The sequence below is a fragment of the Mirounga angustirostris genome, unplaced genomic scaffold (assembly GCF_029215605.1).
Source record: "Mirounga angustirostris isolate CCGP_5_RB_7025 unplaced genomic scaffold, mMirAng1.0.hap1 SCAF_9, whole genome shotgun sequence".
Lineage (NCBI taxonomy): Eukaryota > Metazoa > Chordata > Mammalia > Carnivora > Phocidae > Mirounga > Mirounga angustirostris.
Genome location: NW_026991717.1, coordinates 25081099 through 25099126, shown reverse-complemented (window position 1 = coordinate 25099126; position 18028 = coordinate 25081099).

The following is an 18028-nucleotide window of genomic DNA, read 5'->3' as shown; positions in this document are numbered from 1 at the left end:
TGTCAAATATACCTGTGTTCAATGTAGCATGACTTTAAATTGTACCTGCTTAAGGTGAACAAGGGTATGAAACAGAAGGAAAATAATACATAAATTCAAATGAATAGGGAAAAGAATTACATTAATGGGGACTCTGAAGTATTAGGCACTAGGCCATGTTAAAGAGTAATTGTTCTGACACTTGTTAAAACATCAAGGAAGACTTAATTTAAGACTATTGCAATTGGAAAAAGAGCTTGAATTCAATTCTGAATATAAAAGGGACTAGTGGGGATTTATAGCCAAGAAGCAGGGTAAGAGAGTGGATGGGAAATTACTAAGGGGAACTTGGTTATTTATTAAGGAGGGGGGATGAGAAATGACTGAACATCAAGAGAAGAGGGGCTCTCACTAAATTGACTTAGCAGAATTTCTTGCCAAAATTGGGCTAAGCAGGTCAAGGTCAGGGCCAAGGATGAGACCTGGAGGACAAAAGGGCTCAGAGAAGCCTGACTAAAGTTTAGTTAAGGAAAGAGTCCTCATCAGCCAGGGACTTTGCTCACCTTATGAAATGTTCAAATAGTTAAACAATACTACAGGGATGGTCATTTTCTCATTTGATATTTAGTGGGGCTCCCCTACCCTCAGCAGGTAACTCTGATCATCCTCCCTACTCGTAAGTAAATGCTGTATCCAAGATTTCTTCAGTACTAACAACTGCCTTCCTCGTGCTGGACTCAACCTCCTGCAAGCCCTGCCCTGAAGTCTCCCCCACCCCAAACCACAGGCAGGTGCTAGGTGGGTGCAGCCCCAGGTCAGCCAAGCTGGTCTCCGCTCATCACAGCTCCCATATTTTACCCGAAGGAAGTTCTGGCCCTCCTCCTGCTGCCAGATCTCCCTTCTCTCCTCAGCATACTCACTCTCCCAAGGGGTTTTGTTTCAGTTTTTAAAGATGACTTCCTCTGTGGAGAGAGAAGGAACTAAGATTTCTTGAGGTAAAAAGACCACCATCTCAGAATTTTAAAAGCAAATAAGAAATGTGTGGCATGCAGGAAGAAGTGCAAGAGACAGAGGCAGAGGCCACAATGCCTGGCTTCTCAAACCTCAAATGACAGGCTTTACCTCATCTGTGAGGACAATGGAGAATGGTCTGACAGTCCATGGGCACTTGGTTGGGGTACAGTTGAGGAGGTGGGAGGTGTATTGTGAGTCATACATCAGAAACTAAAAAAAAGATGATTTGAAAGGGATACTGATGAGATGTCTTTGAAAGAGGTCACCATATTTCTCAATAAAATGTTTCAGATACATAAAGAAGTCACAGGGTCTGTCCAGGGAAGTGAAACATTAGCTATCTCCCCGTTAGCTGAGATTCGTAGCATCTGGGATGCTTGACAGCAAGTTGTATTGATCATGGAGGCTGTGTAACTTCCCCATGTAAAGCTGTCTGACTCATACGTGTGTAGAGAACAAGGAGCTCCCACAATATGAAGTGGAGACTGCCAGGTTCTGGTTCTGTCTGATAGGTGGGCTCCTTTGTGCTGTGCTTCACTCTCTGAGTCTCTTTTCTCCATTGTTAACAAACAAGGCACTAGAAAAGTTCCTGTCCCTCCCTAGGTCCCAGGCATGAGGGGAGAACAAGTATTGTGACGACAGTAGCATTTTTTGGCATCTCAGGAACAAGTTGTGGTTGGGCATGATGGCTTCTTTTTATAAATCTTTTCATCTTAGAGAGTCTTCAAAGAAAACTACTGTCTGGACCCAAAATAAATATCCACTTGTCACCCAAGCAATATTGTTTCCTATTCCATAAGATGTACAATGGAGAATGCATCACATGAGGAAAAGGAATCTGGCAGGATTTGTCATGGGCACTTACCACCCAAGTTACCATCAAGACCACTACTTGCTAGATAGAGCAAGTGAGAAATGTGTACCAGAGAGGCAGAAACTCTTGATGACATGGGGAACATGGGGATGGCCTCTGTGATGGAGGGAGTGGTATCATCAGCCCCTCAGAGCCAAGCCTGAGCAAACAGAGACACAGGGGGAAGCTGGGCTGCCTAGTTGCTCTGGATTCCACACTTCCCAAGTCAAGTTTTGTCCACTTTTAAGGGAGCAAATAAGTATTACCCTAATACTCTAGCACTAATAAGCTAATATGCATGACATGCACCACTGAGCCCCTGTTTAACAAGATTCTCATTTGAGCAGACCAGCTCACACCCTGAGTTGGGCCCAGGCTTCAGACAAAGGTGGGAATTTCCAGCTGGATTTCAAGGTCAACTTCCTCTATTGTGGTGTAGGGCTTCAAATAAAATATTTACAGCAGGCATCTGATTCTGATTTAATTATCTTTTCCAACAAGTCCTGCCTGGGCTTGACAGGCAACAGAAAAAGCAAGTTAATCACAGGCATCTGCTCATTAGCATATTCTTCCCATAATTACTGCAGTGCTGCCATCACAGCTGTGCCCACCCCACAGGTGCAGCACAGAAGGGGGCTCAAGAGAGGGGTTGGGAAGGGACTCAGCTGGCTCCTGGGCAGGAGCCCACTCGTTGCTCATCTTGGGGCTAAGAGCAATGCCCAGGAGCTCAGAACTGTACCTCTGCCTGACAACAGTCCTGGAAGAGAAAGCTATTTCAATGCCCCATAGGGCTTGGGGAGAGAAGCCCAGTCTTCACCACCACCCGTATTGCAATACCTGGAGCTAACATGTGCCTGTTTTCCTGGTGCCAGAGAAAGCCAGTCTAATCAGTTTTCTGACCTTTGCTCCTGGAACCTCCTTTTTCTCATATGCACATGTCTAATGCTACTTCCCCACCAAGCCAATTTAAATGCACCCTCCATCAATCTCTGTCTTCAATTCTACAAACTGTAAGTAATCTGTTAATCTCACAAACTCCTTTTGCAACATTTATTTCTTTCTTCTCGTATGATAGCTGTTTATGTGCATGGCTAATCAACTGTTCTGGAGTGTTTCCAGCCATTTCCACAACAATATCTCCCATCTTATATTCTGTTCTACAATGTGACTTTGACTCTCTCAGTAAGAGACAGAGGATTTTTTTTCCCTCACCTCTTGAATCTTACCTGGTCTTGTGATTGCTTTGACCAATGAAGGCAGTGGAAGTGAAGTTCTTGACTTACCATGTCCAGGAGTTAAAAAGGAATGGCAGCTTCTGCTTTTATGATCTGGGAGAAGCCAGCTACTATATAAGAGGGCCAACTAGCCTGAGACCATCATACTGTAAGGAAGCCCAAGCTAATCATGTGGAAAAGCCACATGGAGACACCTGGCCAGTCCCTCTATTCCAAACACCCAGCTGAAGCATTAGACACATGAGTTAAAAATCCATCTTGGACATTCCAGCACAAGTAGACACAACAAAGAGCAAAGATGAGCTGTCCTCACCAAGCACTGCCCAAATCGCAAGGTAACAAACAAATAAATGACTATTGTTGTTTTTAGCCACTGAATTTTTGGGTAATTTGTAATGCAGCAACAGAGGCCAGAGTAGTCGCCTTTACTGGATCAGAGTGTGGATGGGCTCAGGCTTCTGCTGGTCTGTATTAACACTCTGGTTTGGCCACTTACTGGCACTGAGACCTTGAGTAGCTGACTTGACCTCTCTCTCTGCCCCCAATTTCTCCTCCGAAACATAGGATACCAGTAACAGGAGAACTGAGTAAAGTAATGAATGTGGACTATTTTAGAACAGTGCCTGCTTACAGTCAAGCCTCAGTCTGTGTTAGTAATTATTCTACTGTTCAGTGACAGCAAGCTACTTGGAGGTAGGATGCTTTGTATTATTCATCTTTATCACCTGCAGAATGTTGGCAGAGCTCTGAGGAAATAGAAGGCTCTGAAACACACTGGCTGAAAGAAGGAACGAATGAATAAACGGCTACTATTTTTGCCAAGGCATATGAGTTTAGGAGCAATAAGAGAGGGTACTTGGGGGATCCCAAACTTCTTCCCCAATCCCGGAGTTACTGTGCAGAACCCAAACCTCTTCAACAGCCATGCTGCCTTTTGAGGGCAATCACAATAGTTTGCCATGAAGGGGGGAAAGAAAAATATTCTATTTTCCTACAAATTCAATTTAAAGTCATCCTATTCCTGTCAAAACAAAAGTATATTTGGTTACCTCCATAATTTACCACTTTGGACTGGTTATATAAATTATGATATATCTATACAATGAAATGTTTTTACAATTGTTGAAAAAGAATGAGGAAATATCCATATACACACATGGAAAGATCTCACAAGATATATTTTTAAATGAGCAAAAAGGAACTGCATGGTATGAATGAATGGCCTGGTTCGTGTCAAAATGGGGAGATGTAAATATACTTCCATTCATAGCAATTTAAAGAACACACACATGCACACACACCGGAGGACTGACCTGTGGGAGTTGGAGTGAAGGGCACATTTACTTTTAATTTTTTATACTTTACTATAATATTTGCCTTCTTTTTCTGCTATGAATTTGTTTCATTTTTATAGTAATTGTAACAATATTATTTTAAAAGACTTTCTTCTTGGTGAACAGGATGTGAATAAAATGTAGTTGTCACCCCTGTAACATCTGTGTGGGACACAAGCATCTCATGCTAGTTATTCTGACATTTTGAGACAAAGGTGAAGTTTGGTTATTGGGGAAAAATTAGCTGTCTTTGGCATTCATTCCCTGAGGTTGCCCTAACAAATGACCACACATTTTGTGGCTTACAGCAACAGAAATTCATTCATCAGAGTTCTGGAGGCCAGAAGTACTAGATCAGTCACACTGGGCCAAAATCAAGGTGTCAATAAGTCATGCCCTTTTCAGAGGCTCTGAAGGAGAATCTCCTCCAGTTCCTGGTGGTGATCAGCAATCCTTGGCTTAAGACAGCATTACTCCAATCTCTGCCTCCATTTTCACACCAACTTCTCTTCTGTCTATACATTTCCTTCTGCTTCCCTTTTATGAGAACACATGCAATTGCATTTAGGGGCCACCTGATAATCCAGGATAATCTCCCATCTCAAGAACCTTAACTCAATTATCTCCAAAGAGCCTGTTTCTAAATAACAGTAATGTGGACAGGTTTCAGGGATTAGGATGTGGATATCTTTCAGTGTTGATTTTTCTGCCTACCACATCTTCTATTTGCTGGAGGTCCAAATGCATGCATGAAGTCATTCATGAATTCCACAAATATTTAAGTACCTGCTCTTTCCAGAAACTGCAAAAGCTCAGCCCCTGGATTTTGAAGAGATTAGATATCCTTCTAGCAGCGACTGAGCAAATGCGGACACTCATGAACCAGTGTCCCCCCATAGACTTCCTAGAGGAGGCAACATCCACCTCTATAGGGGACAGGAAGGGGAAGTCTGACTAAGTAATGGACACTGGTCCCTTCCAGCACAGCAGGAGGTGACCTGGGATTTGTCAGAAGCCATCAGAGGAAGGCATAATAGCTCACCTGGGCTTTCCTGGGGCTACTCACTTATTTCCAAACTAAAGGTACTTCATGCACCCAGTCAGCTGTTAAAGTGAGCCAGCCATGCCCTGGCCTCTCTTTACAGAGTTATTCCACATCTTGCCCTCCATCCTGCAGGGGCTGGCTGATTCCAAGGACATTGGTCTGAAAACACACTCAGGGCTCATGTGCTTGTGAAGTTTTTTATTTCATCTGAAAAACCATTGTACAAACCAAGCACTTTTCTGTGAAAAAAAAAAATACAAGCTCTGAAAGCGGTCTTTATTATCTGCTTAGCAACAGTTTGTTATTAATAAAAGTGTCTTGTTTTGCTTTTTTAAGATTAATAGCCCAACAGTCTCACAAAAACATTGGCCTTGGTGGCATCCCAATTTCTTGTTAGCAGTGGGTCTGGATGATTCCACAACCTTTCTCTGAATGCAAATTGAGTACATGGGTTTTAAACAAAAGAAATGCTGTCTCTTGCTACATACTCATAGGCTAAACTATCAAAGATGCAGAATTCATGGCCATAAATTTCTTATCTCTGGTCAACTATTTAATATGCATTTTCATCAGTTATGCCAACTGAAAAGGATTTACTCTGAGATCTGTCATTTGCACCCTGGTACAAATGACAACCGACCTCTTCCCATGCCTACCCGATGTGAAAACCACAAAATAGGTGCTAATATGTATGAATACTAACTGTGAAACCCCACTGGACTTGACATTCTTTACTCCACCATGAGACGTAGGTCCCATTTTCTCCATTCTGCAGTTGAGCAAACTAATGCACAGATCTATTTAGGAGTTTTTCAGGTGTAGAGAGTGAATCAGTGGAAAATGCAGAATTTGAGCCAGGATCTCAACACAATTCTGTCTGACTTGAAGGCCAAAATTCTCAATCATCACCCCTAACTGCTCCATCATCAGTGGTCATGAGAACCCACAGACATGATTGTCATCCTGTGATAAGAACATGGAAACTGAGATCTAGGGTAAATAGGCTGTTCCTTACTTTCTGAGCAGAAGAGACTGCTCACCCTCACCTCTTTACTGAAAGAAAGCATGTTTCTTCCAAGGTAGGAAATATGCCTAATGCTTAGTGAACAATTATCATATCAAATGTATTATATTAGGGGGTCTTATAGTCCTAGGACTGCTTGGAATAAAAACCTGGAGATAGAACTAGAGAATTATGAACATTTTGTGGGGAAAGCTGACATCACCTTTGTATTCTATAGATAGGTGTTTAATGACTGATTAAATACCAGCAAAGCATGAAGTGCTACAGGACCGAAGAGTAACAAAACAATCTCTTCCCAACAGGCAGGGTCCAGTAACCACAGGGACAGGTATGGCCATCAGTCCACTTACAATCAGTCCACTCCTCTGAGATAGGATCAGCTTATGGGCTTTTCTTGGGCTGTCTGTGGGTAGAATGTTGTTTACATTCAAATAGGTAAAGACATATGTGAGGTCTCCAGGAAAAAGGAACTTTTAAAAAGAAAAAAAGACTCCTCAGGATTCAGGAAGTGAACTGTATCAAGAACAAGGTTTTCCACATTGGATAAAAAGTTGCTTTCCTAGAGATCCAAAAAGGGGGAGCAAGCATGATACGCAACTGATTGGTAGAGGGATGTTTAAAGGTTCCAAGTCATAACAGTGAAACCCTCAAGTGGGCAAAGGGCTGTAGGCTGAAGGCTTCTGGCTATGAATTTTCATGATATAAATGTAACAAGGATAAGGGGTTGGGGGGAACCTTTGAGCTTAAGAACACACCACATCTTAAATAATCTTTATTTATGCATGTAATTTAATACAATGAACCAGTTCCTAAAGATGTGAAACTTGGCTACTACAATTCAATGAAGAGTAATGAGGCTTCAAAGTGGTATTCTGTGTACCTCAGGGTTTTATCTGCACATTGAGCATCACCTAAACCTCACTTGTTGGCTTTCAAATGCGTAAAGACTCTTTGATGACCCACAGAACATATACAGGCATGCATACATTCAACAAGTATTTTTTTTTTCAACAAATATCTTTGAGTATTTACTATGTGCCTTCGATTCAGCAATGCAAATGGATGCCTTTCTTCAGTAAAGTTATTGCAAGTAGGTGGCGGCAGGGGATAGGGGAAATCAGCAAACCTGAATAATGATCCAGAGCCCTGTTATGAATATGTAGTGTTCCTATACTCTTAGTGTAGAAAAGGGCTTAAGTACAAGGTCTTCAGTGACAAACTATCTGTCTTCAGGTCCTGGCTCTATTACTAACTAGTATTTGACTTTAGGCAAGTTGCCTAACTTTTCTTAAGTGTTTTCTTGTTTATAATCAGGGGGAAATTATGTCCATCTCCTAGTACTATGGTATAGTATTTATATACTAATGTATGCAAAGCATGTAGTATAGTACCCGACACGTAAGGGAGCAATAAATGTTACTTCTTTATATTAGTAGTAGCAAGGACTAGAGCCAAGTAGGTGGATGACACTTCCCTGAATGTAAAGTTTCCTACACTGTGTATCCCTAGGTCCTTCAGTTTTGGGCTCCAAGAGAATTGGCATGCCCAATCTCTTCTATAAGGCAACTTCCATGCAACCAATATCTGGGAGTGATGGGGGTGTTAAAAAAATCCTCAGACCAGAAACAGCTGGATCTGTGACTCAGGGTTGTGAGAGGTAGGATGAGCCTTATGGATGATGCTCCATATACCAGAAGGATTGGTACATCATGTATCCATGCAACCCAAACCAGGACAGCTTTTGGCACAGAGGGACTGGTGGGCCATTTGATAAATGAAGCATTTGGAAAACAATTATCACAGTCACCATTATCATCACCATCATGATCAAAAGGCAAATAAATCCTTCCTGATTCACAGTGTGTAATTTTTCCCACAACATGATATCATGTCACAGATGCTGTCATGGATTTCATATATTTATTTAGAAGGTTCTTATTCATACCTGGAATATTTTTGGAGCTCTCATTTAATGTTGTTAAATTACAGTGCCTTATTTAATAGAGTGCAGCGCAGGGTGCAAAGGAGTTTCTTTTTTTTTAAATATTTTTATTTATTTATTTTAGAAAGAGAGAGCTCACGCGTGAGTGGGGTAGGAGCAGAGGGAGAGGGACAAGCAGACTCTACGCTGAGCCACCCAGACTCCCCAAAATGGAGTTGTTGGGGTTTTGATTAGGGAACAGAAGGCAAGCTAGGACAAAGCAGAAGCTGACACCCCCACCCCCAGATGGGATATACGTGACATTCCTCAGGCACTCCCAGCTGCCCTAAAGCTAAGGAAAGGAAAAACAAATAGTTAATTTATAGAGATCATAATCCTGCAAGACATGAATCTCCCTCAGTTTACAAATGTCTTAGCAATCTACAAGAACAAAGCATTCCTATCATCAATAACCTAACTTCCAGAAGGAAATGTAGATACAATTAAAGTCTTTATAATCTGTGGCCCATTGATAGATACTTGAAGGGGGCAGAGTGTAAGATTCCTCCAGGAAGCTCCCAACTATCTTAATGTTAATGCCTTGCTAGAAGGAAAGACAACCTTAACTTGACAATGGCAAGGCTTCTGGTATCCTGTGAGTCTTCTTTAACATATGAAATCCTCTTGAAAACCTCCTTTTTCCTTACCTCCCCCAACTCCCAAGTATATGATCAGCCACCCCTCATAACCCTGGTGCAACAGTTCTTTTTGCCCAGGGGTCCTGTCCCTGTTTAATAAAATCACCTTTTTGCACCAAAGACGTCTCAAGATGGCCTTCGGCTCCAGACCTCATCCCACTGTACCTCACCTATATTCCAAAACCACAACAGTTTTGTTTGTTTTTTAGTAGGCTTCATGCCCATCATGGAACCCATGTGGGGCTTGAACTCACAACCCTGAGATCAAAACCTGAGTGGAGATCAAGAGTGGGATGCTGAACCAATATGAGCCACATAGGTGCCCCCAAGGTACTTTCATGAGCAGTACCTCATTTGTTTTTTGTAATCAAGTTTAACTGAGGATCTAGTAACCAAGAGCTTCTTTTCAATTTTCTCTCTCTCTATTAGACATCAAATTCAACAGATGTGCTTGCCTCTCTGAAGTAGTTTTGACTCTTGGCACCATTTTGTCACAGAATCTCCATTGTATGAGCACCTACCAGTATTTAAGCTTCCATTGTCAGCTAGCAAGCAGAAGAAACATCATCTGAACCCAGGGAAAAACCCAAGCTGTCATACACTTGAAGAGGAAAATTACCCAGAGCAGGCCCAGGCCAGCAGACCCCAGAAGGTAGAAAGTTACTAAAAGATATCCAGAAGCCCCGCTTAAGCAAGAGATAACCAATTGTTTCTGCTTCTGTAAACAGGCTTCCCACTGGGAGCTTCCTGCACTGCCCCAACCACTGTTCCCGCCTAAAGCAGTCCCTCCCAATTTAAGCCCACCTACCAGCAGTCAGCACAGCCCTTGGAACCTGGCCCTCTGCTCTGCTCTATAAAAGCTCTGTAACCACGCTGTCCAAGGCCCAGAATTTCGAGTGCAAGCTAGTCTGGGTCCGCCTGTGTAAAATAAACCCAAGTTCTCCTACTTCTCTGAGTGTCGCTCCGTTTCTCAGCAGTCTGATTATTTCCGTAACACACTAAAGTCCTCTGAAATATTAGCTGCTGCTGTTGTTGCTATAGCCTGCAAGTAGGACTAATGTTTAGCCAACCAATGGTGAGGGTATGACCACAGCCTTGACAACTTTAACCTCAGAGCACTTTGAGAATATTCAAAGGAACTCAGAGTGGAAGGAATCCTAACTGTTAGTCAATGCAGATCCTTTGTAATATTTAAATACTATTGGGCCTTTATACCTGGGAGGCAGGTGGCCAATTATAATGCACTGAGTAAGGTCAAAATTTCTCAGACAAAGATCTTATCAAACTCAATAACCCAGTGGTGGTGTCTGGCTCCTTGACCTCCCTGAGGTCCTATCAGTGTTAGCATTCCTTCTTTCCTGAAATCCTCCCTCCCTTCCCTCCTGGTTTTCTTTTCTTTCTTCTTCACACCCTGATTCTCTGCCTCTTTTCTGATGCCTCTCCTTTTTTCTGGTATTACCTCTTAACTATGGGCATTTGCTGAGACCTGGTACCTCCTCTTTCTCTAGTCTTTATTGTCATTTCCACTCCTGTATCGATGGTTCTAATACAGTCTTGTGCCCTGCCTCCTCTTGCCCTTGATGCCTCCAGATCTCTGCCAGCCTGGCCCACATCAGTTTCAGTAACATGGATCACACTGTACTTGACATCTTTCCATCCATGCCAACCTCCCTTCCCAGGTCTTCCATTTCTATCAGCAGCAATGTCATCACCCAAGATCAAAAGACTCAAGCTACTCTCTTCTCCATATTCTTGCAGTGGCCATATGTCCAAGAGTTTCTGGGAACAACTCTGAACTCAAATCTTCTATTTTGTTGTCTGACCATGTGTTGACCCCTTCATCCTGATTTTGGACTGACAAAACAAGAAGCCATAGTAACTGTACCTGTCAGTGGGGCATCCTGGTGGCCTATTGTTTCTCTTATGCCCTCTAGGTCTTAGTCTTATTTCTAGTTACCACTGTAAGAGTTCTTGTTCTCACTCTCAGATTCTGTAATAATTCCACCCCCCTCCACATTTTTCCCCCTCCACATTTTCACAACTCCATCAAATAGACCATCCAAAAAGAATTCTTTTTACTTTCTTAGCAAAAAAACCTCATAGTACCATTCCATTGCCAGTCAAATGAATTTACCTTCTTTGTCTTGGAGCTTTCTTCCTTAAAGGCTTCCTTCCTTAAAGTTTTCCATCTACTCCAGTCCCCACTGAGCTCCCATCTTCCTGAAACAATATGACAATGACTTTTAATTTTAGTAGTTAACTGAGGTCTTAAGTTGTTTTGTTTTTTAAGTCTTATCTCTCCAAAAGAGGTTTTAAGACCCTTAAGGACCAGCCTTTCAGTTATTTTAAGAAGACTCTGTCACATAAGCTGGTTTCAGGCAAAGAGTAAGTGTTCAACAAAAATTTTTTGGGAGCACCTGGGCAGCTCAGTCAGTTAAGTGTCTGCCTTCAGTTCAGGTCATGATCCTGGGATCGAGTCCCACGTGGGGCTCCCTGCTCATCAGAAAGTTGCCTTTTCCCTCTCCCTCTGTCCCTCCCCCCTGCTCGTGCTCGTGCTATTGCTCTCTCTCGCTCTGCACTCTCTCTCTCTCAAATAGATAAATAAAATCTTTAAAAATTTTTTAAGTGGAGTTCCACAGTATAACTTAATATATGAAATGTGTGTCTTTTGTAAGCCAGTCCCTCCACATATATAGTTTTTCTTTAAAGGGATAAACAATATCATTATTTTCCAGAATAAAAATAACCACATTATAAGGCTCTATGCAAAAACGTGAATAAGGTTGTCTTGTTTCGGAATAAGAAAAGGGAAAAAAAAAAAAAAAAGCTGTGGGGGCTGTTTTCATTTTATGTGTAAACAGTGACACCTGCTGGTGAAAATACAATAATATTTACAAGAGATCTGGAAATGCAGCAAAATGTATTTGCATGTATAAGAAGCACAGATTTCTCAGAATAGAATAAGAGATAAAGAGTTTCCCAGATAAACAAAAACCAAAGGAATTCTCAACCGCTAAACCAATCCTGCAAGAAATATTAAAGGGGACTCTGAGTAGAAAGGAAAGAACAAAAGTGAAAAAGACAAGGAAGAATCAGAGGAAATCTTCAGAAACAACAAAACAAGTAACAAAATGACACTACATACATATCTATCAATAACTACTCTGAATACAAATGGACCAAACTCTCTAATCAAAAGACATACGGTGTCAGAATGGATTAAAAAAAACAAAGACAAAAACAAGACCCATCTATATGCTGCCTATAAGAGACTCATTTTAGACCTAAAGACACCTGCAGATTGAGGGGATGGAGAACTATCTATCATGTTAATGGACATCAAAAGAAAACCAGAATAACAATACTTATATAAGACAAACTAGACTTTAAAACGAAGACTGTAATAAGAGCTGCATAATGGCACTATATTATAATAAAGGGGACAATCCAACAAGATGATCTAACAATTATAAATATTTATGCACCTAATATGAGAGCACCCAAATATATAAAACAAGTAAAAACAAACATAAAGGAACTCACTGATAATAATGCAATAATAGTATGGGATTTTAACACTCCACTTACCTCAATATAAAGAACATCTAAGCAGAAAGTCAATAGGGAAACAATGGCTTTGAATGACTCACTGCACCAAATGGACTTAACAGACAGATTCAGAACATTCTACCTCAAACAGCTGAATACACATTCTTTTTTTTTTTATTTTTTATTGTTTTGCATTATTTGTTTCAGAGGTACAGATCTGTGTGAATACACATTCTTTTCAAATGCACATAAGACATTCTCTAGAACAGATCACATATTAGGTCACAAATCAGACTTAAACAATACAAAAAAATTGAGATCATACCATAAGGTTATGAAACTTAAAGTCAATCACAAGAAAAAACTTGGAAAGACCACAAATACATGGAGGTTAAAGAACATCCTACTAAAGAATGAATGACTTAACCAGGAAATTAAAGAAGAATTTAAAAATACTTGGAAACAAATGAAAATGAAAACACAAGTTCCAAAACCTTTGGGATGCAGCAAAAGCACTTCTAAGAGAGAAGTATATAGCAATACAGGCTTAAGAAGCAAAAAAGACCCCTCAAACTATCTAACCATCCACCTGAAGGAATTAAAGAAGAACAGTGAACAAAACCTAAAACCAGCAAAAAGAAGAAAATAATAAACATTAGGATAGAAATAAATGATATAGAAACTAAAAAAAAAAAAAAAACACAGTAGAATATATCAATGAAACCAGGAGCTAGTTCTTTGAAAGAAATAACAAAATTGATAAACCCCTAGCCAGACTTATCAAAAAGAAAAGAGAAAAGATCCAAATGATAAAATCACAAATGAGAAAAGAGAAATAACAACCAACACCACAGAAATACAATTATAAGAGAATATTATGAAAAACTATATGCCAACAAATTGGATCACCTGGAAGAAATGGATAAATTCCTAGAAACATATAAACTAACAAAACTAAAACAGAAAGAAATAGAAACATTGAACAGACTGATAACTGACAAAAAATTGAATCAGTAATCAAACGTCTCCCAACAAAGTCCAGGGCCAGATGGTTTCCCAGGGGAATTCTACCAAGCATTTGAAGAAGAGTTAATACTTATTCTTCTCAAACTATTCCAAAAAATAGAAATGGAAGGAAAATTTCCAAATCCATTCTATGAGGCCAGCATTATCCTGATACCAAAACCAGACATAGACTCCACTAAAAGGAGAACTACAAGCCAATATCCCTGATGAATATGGATGCAAAATTCTCAACAAAGAACCAGCAAATCAAATCCAACAGTACATTAATACAATCTTTCACCATGATCAAGTGGGATTTATTCCTGGGCTGCAAGGGTGGTTCAATATTTGCAAATCAATCAATATGATACATCACATTAAAAAAGAAAAGATAAGAACCATATGATTCTTTTCATAGATGCAAAAAAAAAAAAAGCATTTGACAAAGTACAACATCCATTCATGATAAAAACCCTCAACAAAGTAAGTTTAGAGGGAACATACCTCAACATAATAAAGGCCACATATGGAAAACCCACAACTAATATCGACCTCAATGGGGAAAAAAACAGAACTTTTCCTTTATGGTCAAGAACAAGACAGAGATGTCCATTCTCACCACTGTTATTTAACATAGTATGGGGAGTCCTCACATTAGCAATAAGACAACAAAAAGAAATAAAAGGCATCCAAATCAGCAAGAAAGAAGTAAAACTTTCACTATTTGCAGATGACATGATATTCTATATAGAAAACCCAAAAGACACGACCCCAAAATTGCTATTACTGATACATGAATTCAGTAAAGTCTCAGGATACAAAATCAATGTACAGAAATCTGTTGCATTTTTATATATCAATAATGAAGCAGCAGAAAAAGAAATTAAGGAATCAATTCCATTTACAATTGCACCATAAACCATAAGATCCCTAGGAATAAATCTAACCAAAGAGGTGAAAGACCTGTACTCTGAAACTATAAAACACTGATGAAAGAAACTGAAGATAACAGGAAGAAATGGAAAGATTCCATGCTAATGCGTTGGAGGAACCATATTGTTAAAATGTCTATGCCACTCAAAATAATCTATACCTTTAATGCATTCCTTATCAAAATACCACCATTTTTCACAGAATTAGAGCAAACAACCCTAAAATTTATATGGAACTACAAAAGACCCCAAATAGCCAAAGCAGTCCTGAAAAAGCAAAGCAAAGCTGGAAGCATCACAATTCTGGACTTGAAGTTATTTTACAAAGCCGTAGTGATCAAAGCAGTATGGTACTGGCACAAAATATCAATAGATCAATAGAACAGAATAGAGAACCCAGAAATTACCCACAGCTCTATGGTCAACTAATCTTGGACAAAGCAGTAAAGAATATTTAATGGGAAAAAATTACATTCTCTTCAACAAATGATGTTGGGAAAACTGGGCAGCAACATGCAAAAGAATGAAACTGGACCACTTTTTAATTTAATTTTTTTTATTTATTTGAAGGAGAGAGACACAGTGAGAGAGGGAACACAAGCAGGGGGAGTGGGAGAGGGAGAAGCAGGCTTCCTGCTGAGCAGGGAACCCAATGCGGGGCTTGATGCAGGGCTCGATCCCAGGACCCTGGGATCATGATTCAAGCCAAAGGCAGACGCTTAACAACTAAACCACCCAGGCACCCGGAAACTGGACCACTTTCTACGCCATACACAAGAATAAATTCAAAATGCAGGAGGGGAAGGATGAAGGGGGGGAAATCGGAGGGGGAAACGAACCATGAGAGTCTATGGACTCTGAGAAAGAAACTGAGGGTTCTTGAGGGGAGGGGGTGGGGGGATGGGTTAGCCTGGTGATGGGTATTAAAGAGGGCATGTTCTGCATGGAGCACTGGGTGTTGTGCACAAACAATGAATCATGGAACACTGCATCAAAAACTAATGATGTAATGTATGGTAATTAACATAACATAAAAAAAAGAATAAATTCAAAATGGATTAAAGACCTAAATGTGAGACATGAAACTATTAAAATCCTAGAGTAGAATATAGATAGTAGCCTCTTTGACCTCAGTCATAGGATCTGTTTACAAGGCAAGGGAAACAATAGCAAAAATAAACTATTGGGACTACATCAAAATAAATAGCTTTGCACAGTGAAGGAAACGATCAACAAAACTAAAAAGCAACCTATGGAATGGGAGAAGATATTTGCAAATGACATATCTGATAAAGGGTTAGCCCTAAAATATATAAAAATCTTTTAAAACTCAACATCCAAAAAAACCCCAATAATCCAATTAAAAATGGGCAGAAGACATGAATAGACATTTTTCCAAAAAAGACATACAGATTGCAAACAGACACATGAAGAGATGCTCAACATCACTCACCATCAGGGAAATACAAATCAAAACTGCAATGAGATATCACCTTAAACCTGTCAGAATGGCTAAAATCAACAAATCAAGAAACAACAGGTGTTGGTGAGGATGTGAAGAAAGGGGAACCCTGCTGCACCATTGGTGGGAATGCAAACTGGTGCAGTCACTCTGGAAAGCAGAATGGAGGGTCCTCAAAAAGTTAAAAATAGAACTACCCTGTGATCCAGCAGTGCATGAGTAGGTATTTACCCAAAGAATACAAAAATACTAATTCAAAGAGATACATGCATTCCAATGTTTAGAGCAGCATTATCTACAATAGCCAAAGTATGGAAACGGTCCAAATGTCCATTGACTGACAAATGGATAAGAAGTGGTACATAGGGGCACCTGGGTGGCTCAGTCGGTTAAGCGTCTGCCTTTGGCTCAGGTCATGACCTCAGGGTCCTGGGATTGAGCCCTGCATCCAGCTCCCTGCTCAATGAGGAGCCTGCTTCTCCCTCTCCTCCCCACTCGTGCTTTCTCTCGCTATCCCTGTCTTTTTCTAATAAATAAATAAAATCTTAAAAAGAAAGAAGTGCTACATATATACAATGGAATATTACTCATCCATAAGAAGAATGAAATCTTGTCATTTGCAATGACATGAATGGAGCTAGAGAGTATTATGCTAAGTGAAATAAGTCAGTCAGAGAAAGACAAATCCATATCATTTCACTCATAAGAAACGAAACAGGGCGCCTGGGTGGCTCAGTTGGTTAAGCGACTGCCTTCGGCTCAGGTCATGATCCTGGAGTCCCAGGATCGAGTCCCGCATTGGGCTCCCTGCTCGGCAGGGAGTCTGCTTCTCCCTTTCCCACTCCCCGTTTGTGTTCCCTCTCTCGCTGTGTCTTTCTCTGTCAAATAAATAAATAAAATCTTAAAAAAAAAAAAAAGAAACGAAACAAATGAGCATGGGGTGGGGGTGGAGAGAGAAAGAGGCAACCGAGAAACAGACTTTTAACTCTAGAGAACAAACTAATAGTTACTAGAGGGGAGGTTGGATGGGGGGATAAGTTAAATAGGCGATGGGGATTAGGAGGGCACTTGTTTTGATGAGCACTTAGTGTTGTATGGAAATGTGGAATCACTAAATTGTCACCAGAAACTAACATTAGAGTGTATGTTAACTAACTGGAATTTAAATAAAAACTTAAAAAAAATAAAAAAGAATGACATCTTGCCATTTACAATGACATAGATGGAGTGAGAGAGTATTATGATAAGCAAAATGAGTCAGTGAAAGCAAAATACCATATGAGTTCACTCATATGTGAGATTAAAGAAACAAAACAAATGCGCATGGGGGGGAAAAAAGAGAGAGGCAAACCAAGAATCAGACTCTTAACTATAAAGAATAAACTGATGGCAACCAGAGTGGAGGTTGGCGGGGGGATGAATGAAATAGGTGATGGAGATTAAGGAGTGCACTTGTCATGATGCGCACTGGGTGTTGTATGAAAGTGTTGAATCACTATATTGTAAATCTGAAACTAATATTACACTGTATGTTAACTAACTGGAATTTAAATAAAAAGTTAAAAAGAAAAAGAAGCACAAATACCTGAGTCTTTTCATTAAGGCCTTCTCTTCACAAGGAAACCCACAAGCACCATGAGAAACCCCAGGATAGGGGTTCATACCTAATGGCCATAAAGTATTAATCTGGAACATCACACAATTTAATTAAGACAATGAGTTAATAATTGAATAATTTAACAATTTAATTTAAAACAATTTTGCTTTTATCAGATACATTAGCCTAATTTCAACTTTTAATTACCTTCCCCGTCATACATTTTTCATGTGGTAGATGCCCACTTGGTTTCCCTAGAGGCAGTGCTTACAAGCATCTATCTCATTACAGTTCAGTAATCATGAGTTATTTTTGTTCCTTAATTCTGTTTTTTGAGCATGGTTGTAAACAATGCCATCAGGGATAAAAGTATTTGAAGC